The sequence below is a fragment of the Halichoerus grypus genome, chromosome 1, assembly GCF_964656455.1.
Source record: "Halichoerus grypus chromosome 1, mHalGry1.hap1.1, whole genome shotgun sequence".
Taxonomy (NCBI): Eukaryota; Metazoa; Chordata; class Mammalia; order Carnivora; family Phocidae; genus Halichoerus; species Halichoerus grypus.
Window position 1 is genome coordinate 12856892 of NC_135712.1, and position 17765 is coordinate 12874656.

The 17765-nt window shown below is 45.4% G+C and overlaps 1 pseudogene; it reads left to right on the forward strand.

Moving 5' to 3' along the window:
- The first annotated feature begins 16689 nt into the window (after positions 1–16689).
- On the forward strand, positions 16690–17510 carry LOC118529629 (microtubule-associated protein RP/EB family member 1 pseudogene; annotated as a pseudogene).
- The last annotated feature ends 255 nt before the right edge of the window (positions 17511–17765 follow it).

Below are 17765 nucleotides of genomic sequence, written 5' to 3' on the forward strand. Positions count from 1 at the left end.
GACCTCGGCTGCAGCAACTCTTGCTAGACACATCTCCAAAGGCAGGGAGACAAAAGCAAACATGAACTATTGGGACTTCCTCAAGATAAAAAGCTTTTGCACGGCAAAGGAAACAGTCAGCAAAACCAAAAGGCAACCTATGGGATGGAAGGAGATATTTGCAAATAACTTATCAGATAAAGGGCTAATATCCAAAATCTATGAAGAACTTATCAAACTCAGCACCCAAAAAACCAAATAATCCAGTGAAGAAATCAGCAGAAGACATGAATAGACATTTCTCGAAAGAAGACATACAAATGGCCAACAGACACATGAAAAAATGCTCCACATCACTCAGAATCAGGGAAATCCACATCAAAACCTCAATGAGATACCACCTCGCACCAGTCAGAATGGCTAAAATTAACAAGTCAGGAAATGGCAGATGTTGGCAAGGATGCAGAGAAAGGGGAACCCTCCTACACTGTTGGTGGGAAGGCAAGCTGCTGCAGCCAATCTGGAAAACAGTATGGAGGTTCCTTAAAGAGTTAAAAATAGAGCTACCCTCTGACTCAGCAATTGCATTCCTAGGTATTTACTCCAAAGATACAAATATAGTGATCCGAAGGGGCACATACACCCCAATATTTATTGCAGCAATGCCCACAATAGCCAAACTGTAGAAAGAGCCCAAACGCTCCACGACACATGAATGGATAAAGAAGATGTGGAATATGTACACCATGGAATATCACTCAGCCATCAAAAAGGATCATAGCTTCCCATTTACATCACCGGGGATGGAACTGGAGGGTATTATGCTAAGCGCAATAATTCAATGAGAGAAAGACAATTATCGTATGGTTTCACTCATATGTGGAATATAAGAAACAGCACAGAGGACCATAGGGGAAGGGAGAGAAAACTGAATGGGAAGTCACAGAGAAGAAGAAAAACCCTCACAGACTCTTAACTATAGGAAATAAACTGAGGGTTGCTGGAGGTGGATGGAGTGATGGGGTAAATGGGGGATGGGCATTAAGTAGGGCCTGTGATGTTATGAGCACTGGGTGTTATATGAAACGGATGAATTATTGAGCTCTACATCTGAAACTAATGTTGTACTGTATGTTGGCTAATTAACTTTAAATTAAAAAAGGAAAAAACAAAGGAAAATAATTTAAATAAATCAATTATCGATGAAAATATCAAGTATTCAGAAATCTGCCCCAAAATATGCAAAACCTCTGTAGGATAGACCAATGGAAAACACTAAAAAGTTCAGAAAGACAACACACCATACATGGCTATTAATTCACATCAGAAGAGGCAGAAAAACGGAGGGTATGGAATTTCAAATACAGTCACCTTTCCATGTAAAAACAAATGCAACTGGGCCCTGCCACAAAAACCCCATCAAGGTTTCCAAATTATCCAGATGTTACCTTCCCGAACTCTGGCCATTCTTGCTTTTGTTTGTTCGCTTGCTTGTTTGGTGGGTTGATCTTCTAGTTATAAAAAACAGTTTCGGTCGTCAAGAAGACAGAAGCTAAAGAACAAGCTAACTGAATATCTGCCTTCTTGGTTGGTGTGCCTTGGAAAGTGAATGTGTGACGGACGAGAGCTGAAGTCACTGACAATGCCTCATCCATTCCGCCCTTAGCGAGCCCCATCATGATGGAGTTCAAGCCGTCTTGGGATGTTCTCTTATCCTTGAATTGAAATAGTTCTGGAGGCTGCAAGTCGAGATCAAAGTGTGGTGTCGTCAGGGTTGGTTCCTCCTGAGGGCCGTGAGGGAGAATGTGTTCCACTGTCTCTGCCAGCTTCTGGGGCTTTGGTGGCAATCTTTGGCATCTATTGGCTTGTAGAAGCATCACCCCAGTCTCTGCCTGTATCCTCACATGGCGCTCTCCCTGTCTGTGCTTCAAATCATTCTTGTTTCCAAAAGATACCTAATGATCTAGAGAAATTTTATTATATATAATATATGTATATAATATACATGACATATTACATTAAATTGAAAAATAGGCATACAAAACAGTTGTATGATCCCAATTTTATAAAAATAACAATGTATGCATTTTTAAAAGATTAAAATGCAACAAAAACAGTGCTCCTACATGATTCTTTTACGTTTCTGTTTTCTAAATTTTTCACTGAGAGCAAATACTACTTTTGCAGTATGACACGTAAACAAACGTACTAAATGAATAAAGTGTGGGTAGAAATCCTTTAAGTAAGAGGCTCTGGCACGTGTGAGAGATACAAAGAGATTTCCACTTCATAACAACAACCACACAAGGAGCACTTGGTATGCACCATGTGATGCTCTAAGAGCTCTCTTTGTGTAACTCACAAAAGCCATATGAGGCCAATACTTTCTCATGCCCATTTCAGAGATGAGGAAAGAGCTGGATAGTCAGCAGATCCAGGCTGGTTCAAGGATCAAGGTAACATCATCTGTCTACTTGCTCACTTGTCTGTTGGAATTTGGTTTTTCAAACACAGGTTGCTGCCAGCACAACTACATTCATTTTGTTTGGTAATGGGGCAGAGGAAGAAACTAGTGGGTCAGTATCGTTATGTGTTAGTTTCCATGGGATCCAATAAGTACTTTGTTTGCATTTTTCACTTTTAACCTTAGAAAGCATTTTGTTTACTCCTGCCCTGCTACTGTTTCACCCTCAAAATCACAGTGGGCACAATCAAGCAGGAGTTTCAACTCCACTCCACTCTAGGCCTCCCCAGCCCTTCCGGTGAAAGGAATCAGCAGGGTGGGAGAACGAACTGGCTCAGGTCCCGGCACGGGTGGTCCCATCCCACCGTGGTCCAGCCGGGAGACCTTCTGTATTTGCTCCATCTACAAAGTGAGCTATCTGTGTAGATCTCCACCAGCTCCTTTCGGAAAGCCACAGCTGGTGGGTGGTAGAGCTGAGCTCAACCTCTAGGTCTCACCTTTAAATCAGACTAATATTTAAGGTTCTTCTTCCTTCTGTGAAGGACAAGGTCACAGTATTTCTCCTCATGTTGTCTTATAACAAGCTCTGTTCACCAGTTAGGATTTCTAAATCAGCTGTCGTTCTGTTCACTCCTTGATGTGTCACATAAAGAGCCAACTGATGGCTTGGTGTCTGTGTGCATCTGCCCCATTTGGAGGAATCATGGGTTTTGGAACACTGTGCAGATCCCCAATGCAGCCACCTCTCCTCCCAGATTTCTTTATCATCTTTATTTTTTATTTTATTTTATTTTATTATGTTATGTTAGTCACCATACTTCATTAGTTTTTGATGTAGTGTTCCACGATTCATTGTTTTCATATAACACCCCGTGCTCCATGCGGTACGTGTCCTCCTTCATACCCATCACCAGGCTAACCCATCCCCCCACCCCCCTCCCCTCTAAAACCCTCAGCTTGTTTCGCAGAGTCCACGGTCTCTCACGGTTCGACTCCCCCTCCGATCTCCCCCGCTTCATTTTTCCATTCCTTCTCCTAACGTCCTCCATGCTATTCCTTATGTGCCACAAATAAGTGAAACCATGTGATAATTGACTTTCTCTGCTTGACTTATTTCACTCAGCATATTCTCCTCCAGTCCCATCCATGTTGATGCAAATGGTGGGTATTCATCCTTTCTGATGGCTGAGTAATATTCCATTGTATATATGGACCACATCTTCTTTAGCCATTCATCTGCTGAAAGGCATCTCAGCTCTTTCCACAGTTTGGCTATTGTGGACATTGCTGCTATGAACATTGGGGTGCATATGGCCCTTCTTTTCACTACATCTGTATCTTTGGGCTTAATACCCAGTAGTGCAATTGCTGGGTCATAGGGTAGCTGTATTTTTAACTTTTGGGGGAACCTCCACACTGTTTTCCAAAGTGGCTGTACCAACTCGTATTCCCACCAACAGTGTAAGAGGGTTCCCCTTTCTCCACATCCTCTCCAACATTTGTTGTTTCTTGCCTTGTCAATTCTTGCCATTCTAACTGGTGTAAGGTGCTATCTCAATGTGCTATTGACTTGAATGTCCCTGATGGCTAATGATGTTGAACATTTTTTCATGTGTCTGTTAGCCATTCCTATGTCTTCATTGGATATATTTCTATATAGAGTGTAGATATAGAGAGACATATGGTATTTCTGTATACCAGTGACAAAGAGTTTCAAACTGAAATTTAAATAAATTATCAATACCATTGACATCAATGTGGACGCAACTAGAGGGTATTATGCTGAATGAAATAAGTCAGTCAGAGAAAGACAATTATATGGTTCCACTCATATGTGGAATATAAGAAACAGTGCAGAGGATCCTAAAAGGGAGGGAAAACTGAAAGGAAAGGAATCAGAGAGGGAGACAAACCAAGAGATGCTTAACTATAGGAAACAAACGGAGGGATCCTGGAGGGGATGTGCGGTTGGGGCTTAGATAAATGGGTGATGGGCATTAAGGAGGGCACCCGATGTGATGAGCACTGGGTTTATATGCAACTAATGATAGCTGAACTCTACATCTGAAACTAATGATGTACTATGTGTTTGCTAATGGAATTAAAATTAAAAAACAATTAAAAAGAACCTGGCTGGCCTCCCCTCCCTCCGGCCCAACTGGTCCGCCCCGCTTGCCGGGCACCGGCTGACCTCATAGGTGGAACTCTCCACAGGGTTCTGAGTGGTCAGTTGCGGACACAGGACTCTGGCGCTCGGAGACAGAGCTGTGGAGCCCGACGCAGCCATGGAGGGCCCCCCTTCGGCCGCCGGATCCACTTGCCAGCTGATGTTGGAGCACCTGTTGGGGGCGCTGCTGATTTCTGGAAGCTGGGGACACAGCCCGAGTCTCCCCGTGTTGCCCTGGGCGGTGCTCGTATGGACTGTGCTGCTGGTTCTCCTCGTGAAGAGACGACTCACTCGAAGAAGCGCGAAGGCGCTGGGCCACAGGGGCTCTGCCCGCCACGAAGTGTGTGGAGCCCGCCTTGAGCAGAGTGGCCCAAGCACACAAGCCGAGGCTGCCCTCAGGCCGCCCGCGGTGGTGGCCAGTCCTCCCTCGTTACAAGCCCTGTGCTCGTCGGCAAAGAACGCAGACCTGAGCAGGCTGGTGCTTAGGGACACTGTCAACTCTCTGAGGAAGGCACTGAAGAGCCAGCCTCCCGACCTGCCCCAGGTCCCTGGGGAAAAACCCATCCTCAGAACATCGGAGAAGGATGGAGAATAGCTTCTGAGGAAAAGAACGAAGGATCGGAGTGAAAACCCTCCTTTTCCAGAAGGACTTGAACCGCTCAACCAAGACGTTTCGAGATGGAGGCAAAAGGGCAGGAGAAGGAGGCGGAAGAAAGGCTGGAGCCGTCGAAGGCATGCATGGAGCCGGTCCCGAAAGATCAAGCCAGCCAGTCCCCGTCCAGGGCCGGACCCGGGCTGCAGGCCGTCCCCCCGCCTGACCTCCCTGCAGAGCACGCCAGTGCCGGGACCCGGGGAGTCCAGCCAAAGAGGGGAGCAGGAAATGGCGATCAGCCCGCCCATCGGGCAGCAGTGGATCTGAAGGGCGTCCCTGACGATGCTGGCTGCCCTGGGTCCCCTCCAAGTCCCGAAGGGGAACAGCAACACAGAGCCAGACGACTGTGCGCAGAAAGGCGAGAGATGGCGGAGCTGACACGACAAATCCGCAGCCTGCAAACCCAGGAAGCCTCTTGGCAGAAGGAAACTTCACAGCTGACGCTGAAACTTCAGGACCCCCTGGATGAACAGGACCCATACATCCTGCAACTTCACCGAAAAGTGTTTCAAGCGGAAGCTCAGTGCTTGGAAATGAAGGACAAATTGGCCAGCGTGTACAGAGAAATGAACTTCACGTGCCAGATTCGCAACCTCTACAAGAAGATGGCCCAAGACCTGGGCAAGGAGCTGGAGAGAACCACCTCCTACTATCGCAAGCTGGTCCTCTTCCATCAGGGCAGAGCCACAAAGAGCTGGGTGGGAGCTGCGCCCAGAGAGAGGGAGTTCCAGGAGCTAAGGAAAGAGAATGACCGCTTGAGGCGGATGCTAGCCGGTGTGGAGTCCAGCTGCCGGCCTGTCCTGAGGGACCCTCTTGGTCCTGCTGCTCCGCCCACAGCCCACGCAGGCTGGGAAGTGTCAGGGGGTCCCCGGGGTCATCGGGCCCCCAGGGGGGATGGAAGGCCCACTGTGAGGGCCCCGGGACCTGGAGTCGCCTGCAAGGGTGACCGGGCTCAGGGCAGCTGGGCTCTGAGCCGCCACAGCCCGGCTCAGCATCTGCGCGCAGCTCCGTGAAGAATGTCTGATGGCTCTCTCTCGAGTGAAATGCCTCCTATTTCGGAACTGACGCCACAGTGACTCTCTGCAGGATAGCGGCGTAACCCCATCGCGGACTGTGTAACTAGAGCTTCGTCCACATTGTCATGAAGACATAGCTTCCCCGCCGGACGCTTTAGAACTCTCTGCTGTAGGTATGGTGTTCGGATTGAAATTCATGCCACCGGGACTGAAGACATCCTCTATCGTGGACATGGATAGAGACTTTCAAACAAGACCATTTCTGTGCTCTAGGACTAGGGTTACAGTTCCGCCGAAATAACTCAGTATTTATGGGAATAAAATGTGATTGCCTGAAAAAGAGAGAGAGAGAAAAAGTTAAACAAAACATCCCACTCAAACTGTATAAAATAGTGTAGTCCTAAATTAAATTTTAGTCCTAACTCATATTTTAGTCCTAAATTCAAATTTTAGTCGTAAATCCAAACTTTAGTTCTAAATTCATATTTTAGTCCTGAATTCATAGTTTAGTCCAAAATTCATTGCATTGGTTTAGTCTTAAATGTATAGATAGGAAAACTGAGGAATTTGCAACCATTTCTTCCTTGTTCTGCCATTTTTTGTTCTTCTTAATCTTTGTTGTTCTGTTTAAAATACTGTTTGTTGTTTAACATTAATGAATTTTATGCAGTCGAAATACAAAGTTTTCTCCCGATGACAAGCATACACTCCCATGCACGTGGACGCGTGCACACGCACACACCCCAGGATGCAGAATCTAGACTACTGTAGTTGTTTTGTGAGTACCGGAAAATGTAAACCTAGAATTGAGAATTTAAAAAATTGCTTGTAGATAAATAAATTACTGAAAAGAAACAACGTGTGTGTGCAATGTGTAAAGAGAGGACAGGCTCCTTGATCTTGTGCACAGAGGACAGAGTGCCTGATGGACCAGGGAAGATCCCAGGCAGGAGCTCTTCTCCCACACGGTGCGGAGAAGCCCCTGCCACTGTCACCGGGAGGTCCTCTTCATGAGAAGAGAATTCCAGAAGGCTGCGTGGCAGCTGTGCTGACCGAGGGAAAGCTCGAGGCGCTGAGAAGTGATCGCCACGGGCACCTGCTGGCCGACATCAAGTCCACCGGCCGGCCTTTCCCAAGGGGCCCTCTTGCTCCCACTGTTCCACCGGCAGCCCAAGGAGGCCCGGAAGCGTCAGGGGGTGCCTGGGGTCCTCGGGCCCCCCAGGAAGGAGGAAGATCACACCGTGAGGGCTCCGGGATCCAGGGTCGCCTGCAGGTGAGGCTCAGCTCACACCAGCGGGGTCTCGAACATTCACGACCATCCGAACGTGTTCTGTGTCTCCACATCACCCGATCCTCTAGAATTAGATGATATAATTCTTGTATTTTGACGTAAGTAAGAGGGCCACCATGACTGGAACCACCACTGAAATCCGGCCTGGATGCAGTTACAGCAATAAAGACTGTTTCTGTTTGGCAGGAGCATTTCTGTGTGTCATTTTGAAACACATGAGCATGTGGGAAAAGTCTGTAGGAGTAATCTAACGTTTACCCGAATAAATTTTGACTCATTTTTAAAAAACACTAAAAAAAAACATAAACAACAGCACCCCATTCCAACTTCATAATATTTGTATTAGATTATCCCTAAATTCACATATTAGTTTAGGAAAGTTGACGTTTTGCAACCAATTTTTAGATTTTGGTATTTTTTTTAAACTTTGTTTTAAGATCTTGTATGTTGTTTAGATGTTTCTAGATTTTATCCAGTTAAAATTTTTTCCCTTGAGCGCACACACACACACATACACAAATGACAAAGCCGACTCAAGGCGCTCTTAGTTGGACGTCAGGAACAGAGGATAGTATAAAATAAAGCTGCAACATTTTTTTTTAAATTCAAAGACAGAAAGAAAAATCCCGCTGACACAGAAGATATCTAACTCATATAGACAGAAAAGGAGAGGTGTCTGAAATATCCGACAAGATTTCAACAAGAAACCTCTCACCCCACATGCTGCAGAGGGAGAGTGAGCTGAAGGCTGGGTCTGGAGCTGCGGGCAGGGGTGGGGGGAGGAGCGAGTCTGGGGAGACCCCCAGCCACTAGCCACGCACCCGGGAAGCTGCTCCCAGCCCTGGGCCTGGAGGCCGGAGGGGGACGCGGTGTCATCTGGGCCCGGGGGGGGGGGGGGGGGGGGGGGGGGGGTTTGTCATCCCGGAGGCAAAGCTGGGAGGGAACCCGAAGCCGGCCCCCACCCTCTCCCTCCTGCGCCCCCATTTACCGCCCAAGGAGCCACACCACAGCCGGGCCCGCGGAGTCCGTGGCCGGGGGCACAGAGCAGGCCAGAGAAGGGCCCGGCGTGGACTCGAAGCCCAGCCCACGGGAGTCTGTTCAGCGGACAGAGCCGGCCGAGTGGGGCCTGGGGGCGCCCCGAGCCCACATGCTAGCCAGGGGGCAGGTCGGGTAAGAAAAAGGAAGCGGGGGGAGGGGGGGGGGAGAGGGAGGGGAGGGAGAGGACGGGGATGAGGAGAGCTCAAGGCCAGCTTTGACGGCTCTCCGGTCGGGAGGGACCTCCTGGCCGTGGCCTCAGCCCGGCCTGACCCACGACAGAGGCTGCGGGCCAGGGGCTCTGGGGCCGAGGCCCCTCTCCTCCCCCGCGGCTGGCCCTGGAGCCCCAGCCCGGGACCGGGAGGCCGCGCTCCGGCGGCGGCGGCGGGCAGGGCAGCCAGAGGGGAAGGGAAAGCTCAGGGCTCCCCTCTTGCCTTTTTGCCGCGTGCCATCACTCCCACGTCGGGGCTGTTCCGTGGCCGGACCAGCATCCTCGCTGCTGACCCCGCCCAGCCCGGTGGGCAAGAGTCTGACTCCCGCTACCACCCCGTGCAGGCTGTGTGCCCCTGGCCAGGTCACCTAACCTCTCTGTGCCTCCGCTTCTCGAATGTAGAGTACGACTGCTCGTCAGTAGTCCCTGCCGTGCACAGGTGGCGGGAGGTCACGCCGCGACACTGGGTTCGTGCTTAGGACAGTGCCTGTGCCGAGCAGATCCCATGTGCCTGTTTGCCAGCAGCCGGGATTTTCCTCGGGACCCAGTGGAGCTCCCGGGTGGTGAGAGGAGCCATCCAAGGTGAGGCAGGTGAGTGGGGATCCAGCCGGCTGGCGGGGGTGCACGAGGGGCAGCCAGCCTGGTGAGGGCTGGTGGAGCAGAGTGTGATGGTGGTGCACGGGCTGGGTGCTCAGGGAGCTGGGGCAGGTCTGCAAGGGGTAATGGCAGCCACAGGGAAGCTGGTGTGGGCCCCCAGGTCCCCATGATTCCCCAGCTGTGGGACCTGGGCTTCTCCATTTGCCCTCCCTCAGGCCCTCAAGACTGGGGCAGGGCTGGGGTGCTGGGTGGTTCAGTAGGTTAAGCATCTGACTTTGGCTCAGGTCATGATCTCAGGGTCCTGGGATGGAGCCTCGCATTGGGCTCCCTGTTCGGTGGGGAGTCTGCTTCTCCCTCTGCCCTTCCCACTCTCCCTTCTCACTCTCTCTCTCTCAAATAAATAAATAAAATCTTTAAAAAAAATAAAAATACTTTATTGATTTAAAAAAATGCTAACCATCATCTGAGCTTTCAGTGAATCATAATCTTTTTGCTGGAGGGTCTTGCCTTGATGTCCATGGCTACTGACTGATCAAGGTGGTGGTTGCTGAAGGTTGGGGTGGTTGTGACAATTTCTTCAAATAAGACAACAATTTGGTTTGCCACATCCATTGACTCTTCCTTTCATGAGCAATTCAATTTCTCTGTAACATGATGCTCTTTGAAAGCATTCTATCCACAGAACTTCTTTCAAAGTTGGAGTCAATTCTTTCAAACCCTGCTACTGCTTTATCAACTAAGTTTATGTAATATTCTCAACCTTTTGTGGTCATTTCAACAATCTTTACAGCATATTCACCAGGAGTACTTTCCATTTCAGGAAACCACTTTCTTTGCTCATCCATAAGAAGCAACTCCTCATCTGGTCAAGTTTTATCATGAGATGGCAGCAATCCAGTCCCATCTTCAGGCTCCACTTCTAATTCTGGTTCTCTTGCTAGATCTCCCACATCTGCAGGCACTTCTTCCACTGAAGTCTTGATACCCTCAAAGTCATCCATGAGGGTGGGAATCAGCTTCTTCCAAACTTCTGTTCATGTGGATATTTTGACTTCTTCCCAAGAATCATAAATGAGTTCTTAATGGCATCTAGAATGGTGAATGTTTTTCAGAAGGTTTTCAATTTACTTTGCTCAGATCCATCAGAGGAACCACTCTCTATGGCAGCTATAGCCAAATAATAAGATTTGAAGGTCAAAATTACACCTTGAGCCATGGTCTGGAGAATGGATATTGTGTTCGCAGGCATAAAAATGACATTCATCTCATTGTCCATCTCCATCAGAGCTGTAGGGTGACCAGGTGCACTGTCAATGAACAAGTAATATTTTGAAAGGAATCTTTTCTTCCTGACCAGTAGGTCTTAACAGTGGGCTTAGAATAGTCAGTAAACCATGTTGTGGATAGATGAGCTGTCATCCAGGCTTTGTTGTTCCATTCATAGAGCACAGGGAGAGTATATATAGCATAATCCTTAAGGACCTAGGATTTTCAGAATGTAAATGAGCACTGACTTCAACTTGAAGTGACCAGCTGCATTAGCCCCTAACAAAAGAGGCAGGCTGTCGTTCGCAGCTTTGAAGCCAGGCATTGACTTCTCTCTAGCTCTGAAAGTCCTAAATAGAATCTTCTTCCAATGTAAGATGGTTTTGTTTACATTGAAAATCTGTTGTTTGGTGGAGCTACCTGGTGATCTGAGCTCGATCTTCTGGAGAACTTGCTGCAGCTTCTACATCAGCCCTTGCTGCTTCACCTTGCACTTTGATGGCATGGAGATGGCATCTTTCCTCAAACCTCATGAACCAACTTCTACTGACTTCAGACTTTCCTTTTGTAGGGTCCTCACCTCACTCAGTCTTCACAGAATTGAGGAGAGTCAGGGCCTTGCTCTGGATCAGGCTTTGGTTTCAGGGAATGTTGTAGCTGACTCCATCTTTTATCCAGACCATTCAGACTTTCTCCTTATCAGCAGTAGGACTGTTTTGCTTTATCATTTGTGTCTTCACTAAAGTAGCACTTTGAATTTCCTTCAAGGACTTTTCCTTTGTATTCGCCAGTAACTGGCACCAAAGGCCTAACTTTTGGTCTTTCTTGGCTTTTGACATGCCTTCCTCACTAACGTTAATCATTCTAGCTTTTGATTTAAGTGAGAGATATATGACTCTTCCTTTTGCTTGAAAACAGAGGCCATGGTAGGGTTATTAATTGGCCTAATTTCAACACTGTGTCTCAGTGAATAGGCCCAAGGAAAGGGAGGAAGACAGGGAACCGCTGTTAGGTGGAACAGTCAGAACACATTTATACAACTAAGTTCGTGGGTCTCGAATGAGTACAGTTCGTGACACCTCAAAACAATTACAATGGTAACACCAAAGATTACTGATCAAAGATCACCATAACAAATACAACAATAATGAAAAAATTTGAAATACTGAGATTTACCAAAATGTGACACAGAGATACGAAGTGAGCCAACACTTCTGGAAAAAATGGTGCCAATAGACTCGCTAAACACAGGGTTGCCACAAACATTCAATTTGTGAAAAATGCAATATCTGCAAAGCACAGTAAAGTGAAGCACACTAAAATGAGGCATGCCTGTAAAGAAGGGTACCTAGACAAAGAAGAATAAAGCTAGAGACCTCATGCTCCCTTATTTCAAACTCTATTACAAAGCTATAGTAATCAAAACAAAATGAAAAGGCCAGCTATTAGATGGGAGAAAATATTTGCAAATATTTTATGTGTTTGATAAGAAGTTAATCTCCAAAATACATAAAGAACTCATACAACTCAGGAGCTAAAAAACAAGCAATCCAATTTTTAAATGGGCAGATCTAAGTAGATATTTTTCCAAAGAAGACATACAGATGGCCAACAGATACATGAAAATGTGCTCAAGATCACTCATCATCAGTGAAATGCAAATCAAAATCACAATGAGATATCACCTCACACCTGTCAGAATGACTATTATCAAAATAAGAAATAACAAATGTTGGCAAAGATGTGGGAAAAGGGGAACCCTCGTGCATTGTTGCTGGGAATGTAAATTGGTGCAGCCACTAAGGAAATAGTACGGAGGTTCCTCAAAAACTTAAAAATAGAACTACCTTACGATCCAGTAATTCCACTTCTTGGGTATTTATCCAAAGAAAATGAAAACACTAACACAAAAAGATATCTGCACCACCATGTTCATTGCAGCATTATTTACAGTAGCCAAGATATGGAAACAACTTGTGTCCATCGATGGATGAATGGATAAAGAAGCCATGATATATATGCGCAATAGAATACCATTGAGCCATAGAAAAGAATAAAATCTTGCTATTTGCAGTGACATGGATGGACCTTGAAGGTCTTAAGCTAAGTGAAATAAATCAGAGAAAGACAAATATCATATGATCTCCCACTTAAATGTGGGATCTAAAAAAGCAAAACCAAAACTGATCTCATAGATAGAACAAATTGGTAGTTGACTGAGGTGGGGAGTAGGGTAGATGAAATTGGTAAAGGGGATCAAAAGGTACAAACTTCTAATTATAAAATAAATAAGTCATAGGGATGTAATGTACAGCATGGTGACTAGAGTTAATACTCTATTGCACATTTTAAAATTTGTAAGAGTAAATCTTAAAAATTCTCATCATAAGAAAAAAAATTTTGTTTGTCTGGTCACGGGTATTAACTACACTTATTGTGGAGATCATTTTGCAATATATACAAATATTCAATCATTATGTTGTACACCTGAAACTAATATAACATTATATGTCAATTATACATCAATTTTAAAAAATGGGTATCTATATTATATCACACTCAAAATTAATTATAAATATATTAAAAACTCAAATGTGGAAAGCAAAACTTTAAAATGTTCAGAAGAAAATGTTAAACATCCTTATAACTTCAGATGGGGAAAGGCTCTGGAGCCAGGCTGTCTGAGATCCAATCTGAGCTCCAGGATTCGCCAGTGGTAAAGAACCTGGACAAGTTACTCCCTGTTCTCTAGTTTCCACATCGGAAAAATCAGAAGAATAATAGAAGAATTTGATGAAATCTCTTTCAGAAGTCTCCCCAATTTTGTTTGTAGGTCGTAGCTGCAAAGAAGGAATCCAAATCAATCCAGTGGACAAGATGGATAACTTTGCCACATTTGGTTATAATCCCATGTGTCTCAACTCCCCGCCCCCCCCCCCGGAAAGTTAAAAAAGTTAAAAACTGATCTAATGCAGAATGTTCCACCATGAACATCAGCCACCAGGGCTGATCCTGACTTCAAAAGACAGCAGCAGCAAAGGGGGCTATAACCTTAGCAGTCACCATCTCGCCAAATATAGCCAATAAAACTTAAATCACATGAAGTTCAGTTCAAAATAAATATGTTTCTAATCTAAGTGTGTTTTCATAGATCCTCACTGATGCTGACATTCTTGGCTTGGGAGGCCGCTTGGAGTTTTCTCTCTAAAGAAGGCAGGCCCCTGAACAGAGTTGAGGAGGCGGGTGGCCATAGAACTGTATGAACCAAGCTGCCAGAGAGATTTAACTACTTTTGACAATCCTCTATAAAAGAGATAGTAGAGAACAAGAGTAGGAAGTTCAGATCATCTGTGTACAAACACAGCATTTTTTTAAAAAGAGTAATAACAGAACCTACCTCAAAGGGTTGTTGAGAGGATTACCTGAGTAATGTGCATAAAGCGTTTAAAACCACCTGACACTTCTTAAGTGCTTTATAGGTTTTTGTTGTTGTTATTTGTTGCTGTTGTAGAAATAGCTACACCTTGTTACAAGAGACAAATGCTCTCAATTTGGCAAATCTATGCCTAACAAAGTCCAGAAATTTTAGTAATGAAGGGAAGGAAAGGCTAATCAATCCTGGAGGGTAACAAGGGAGAAAAAATAACAGAAAAACATAATAATGAAAGGCCAAGAGTTCACAATCTACTCATCAAAAACCAAACAAATGTAAATGAGTCGAATTGCTCTATCAATCATTTCATTTAATCATTTCATCTGTGTACATCCCCCCCCCACCACCAAACTGCCTCCACAAACATAAGCTGCATGGGACGTGTTTTGCCTTCTTTCTCTCTGCCACACTTCCACATTCTGAAATGTGTGTGCATCGCGGGTGTCCAATAAAAATCAGTTGATCAAGAGACAGAATCTGCAACCTTGATGCTGCAAATACGGCCCAGATGATGTGTTCTTTCTCTGTTTGGAGGCACATTGTCTGGTAAGATGCCACAGAAAACAGAAACAGTGAAACAGAGATTCCTTAGAGGTCCAGCAGACTTTGCAATAAGACTTTCTTTTATGCTCATCTTTTACAAGTCTTTATGACTTCTTAGTTTTTAAAAAGGAGTTCTCTAATTCCATAGTACTTTAAGTCATGTTTTTCAAACACTGACAAACTGCAACGCGCATGGTCACGGTTCACTTGCTAAAACCAGTAACATTACATTTTATGTTTTTGACACAGTAAGGGTATGGCTTTTCTCTGCTAATTTTACCACGATACCATCCTTTTCACTAGAAAATTTATTACTGCCATTCTAACTGTAGCAGCCCGTTGAACACATTTGCAGCATTGCCTTGCTTTTACAAGGTGGTATTTAAAATACTGCAGAATGGATTTTTTAAAAAATCCTGTGAATCCTGACCCTAAATTTCATTTCTGACTAACCAACCAGCAACACTGCCTTGTCGTCTAAAGTTTGTAGGATTCCAGGAGTTTGTAAAAACATTATTTTGGACAAGTCACACAAGTGGGAGTTTAATTTTTTTAAATTTTTTTATAGAAGGAGTTTAATGATCTGCAATGTTCTGGGTTTGCTATTTCTTCCCCAATAAACTTTAAGGATTTATAACAGACAACCAAATCACAGATTTGAAGGCTACAAGTTAGGGGAATCAGTCAGAATTAGGACAAGGTTGAATAAGGAGGGCAGATGGCCTTTCTTGCCACTCTCTTGACTAGTTGCGCTTCCCTCCTACCAAGATGAGAAGCTGGATCTTGTTTCTGCTTTCCCCCTATCAGTGTCTGGGTTATAAATAAATTAATCTCGGGGTACCTGGGTGGCTCAGTCGGTAAGCGTCTGCCTTCGGCTCAGGTCATGATCCCAGGGTCCTGGGATGGAGCCCTGCGTCTGGCTCCCTGCTCAGCAGGGAGTCCACTTCTCCCTCTCCCAGTCCCCCTGCTTGTGTTCCCTCTCTTGCTGTGTCTCTCTCTGTCAAATAAATAAATAAAATCTTTTAAAAATTAATTAATTAATCTCTTATCGCTTCACGGATAATGCCTCTAACAGACATTATTTTTTTGTCAATAGTTTGAAATTTCTAGTAGTGATAGGAGAAAGGGACTGTGAGCAACCTCCCTAAAGTAACAGTCTCTCGAGGTATTAGTCAAGTACCGGGACAGCTGGGTTTAAGGTCTCGGTCTATGAGAATCAAGTGTCACCAGTAGATGGAGTACTTGGCCAGAAATTCACTGGGGGGGGGGGGGGGAGGTGTACGTTGGGGGGCGGAGGTTGGAGATGGAGAAGGTTGCCAGCTTAGCTGTTAAGTGGTCCAAGCAGGTCAGGGGATGCTCATGGTCTGGATAGTTTAGCAGATACCAGGAAGTGGGTATTTAACTAGATGAGACACAAGACTAACTGGAAATGTGGGACATAGTGAAGGATGGCACCACTAAGCTGAGGCAGCCCTCCATAGTGAGTTCCATAGGCACCCTCTCTTAGGCAATGGAGCCCCAATCTTTATTGCACATCCTCATAGCCTCTGGGCCAGGGCCCTCTCCATCTGGCTGGCTGATACCCCAGAACACACAACGGTGTGGAACTGTGGATTCCAGCCACCTGTCCTTCAGCAGGCAGCCAGCAAATGCCCAGCTCAGCTAAACACACAGGTTTGGTGGGGATTCAGGAAGTGAAGGCCAATGAGTCCTCTAATCACTGGTTCTCCATCTGGTACATAAATCTATGCATTCTGTTATACTGGTTGTTTAAATACCAGGGCCAGTTTGTCTCCCAAATATCCTAAGAGGCCCCTCCCTCTTGGATATGCGTTTTGCAAGCTGGGTTCTTTGCACAAAAGTTAACAAGTTGTCCCCTTCCTTCTCCCTTCTTTCCCCTGCCTCACATTAGTTGTACCCCACCCCACCAGCTTTAATGCACCAGTCCCCTAAGACTTTGGGTAACATGAGCCCATTCCTCAGAGCATGATCAGGTCCAAGTTCACTGAAAAAAAATTGTTTCTGGTGCCTCAACGTTAGATTAGACCCTGAATGATGATGACCTTCTAAATGGCCAGTCACCCACTTCTGTGGCATCTCTAAAGTATGTCTCTATATCCACAGCATAAAGGATGCCATTCCATTTTTATATTCCAATTCTGAGTCTGCTTCCAGTAAGAGGAGGTGATAATGGCTTGGACGAATGAGCCTCTGCAGTTGGTCCTGACAAAAATTGAACAATCGTGCTTGGAGGCTGCTTACTGTCCATTTGTGAATATGCTGTTCCCTGGTTATATTGCTTTGAAGAAATTAACTTCCAAGGTAAGCTGTAACATGAATATACCCAGAATTTAAAAATATGACAAGTAAGTTTTAAGAGAATGAAGGTTGACAAAATAATTTTTGTGGACAAATCATTGAAAGGAAAGTCAAGTCTTTTTAAATTTGTCCAGTGGCTCAAGAAATTTTTGATGCGAAGTGCAGTGGCAAAATTGTGACCCTACTGTGTTTGCTAAGCAAGGTCAAGGTCTGTCAGGAGCACCTTCCCTTGTTGCTACAGTCCTGAAAAAACCAACCATGCAGCTCCTCAGGGGTCCATTTAGAATCAAAGAACTCTTAATACAGGTTCTGGCTTGGAGGGAAAGAATCTTGGCTTACATAATGGAAACGACAAAGCAGCCAAATCAATGTAACAGGTCAGTGTGTTGAAACCACTGACAAGTTGGAAAAGCAAAGGAGTTCTACTTTGAAAAACTAAAGAATGTTGAATTGATTTGCCAGGAGAATGAGGAAGAAGATTGCCCTGTATTGGGAGTATGGCATCTCGCTTCGGGAGGAACTAAGATAGCAACGTAGTAGGAGGACCCTAGGCTCGTCTCATCCCTCGAACACAACTGAACAGCTATCAAATCTCTCTCAAAACCCCAAAAATCAACCTGAAGACTGACAGAACAAACTTCACAACAAAAGGGAAGGAGTATGGCGTTTCTGTACCACAGATGAAGCTTTGTAATTCCTAATGGAGGGGACCCATGGGAAGAACCAGCACAGTTTTAACAGCCTGGGCCAGCAAAGCAGTAACAATTGAATTATTCACTCCGAATCCTGTGC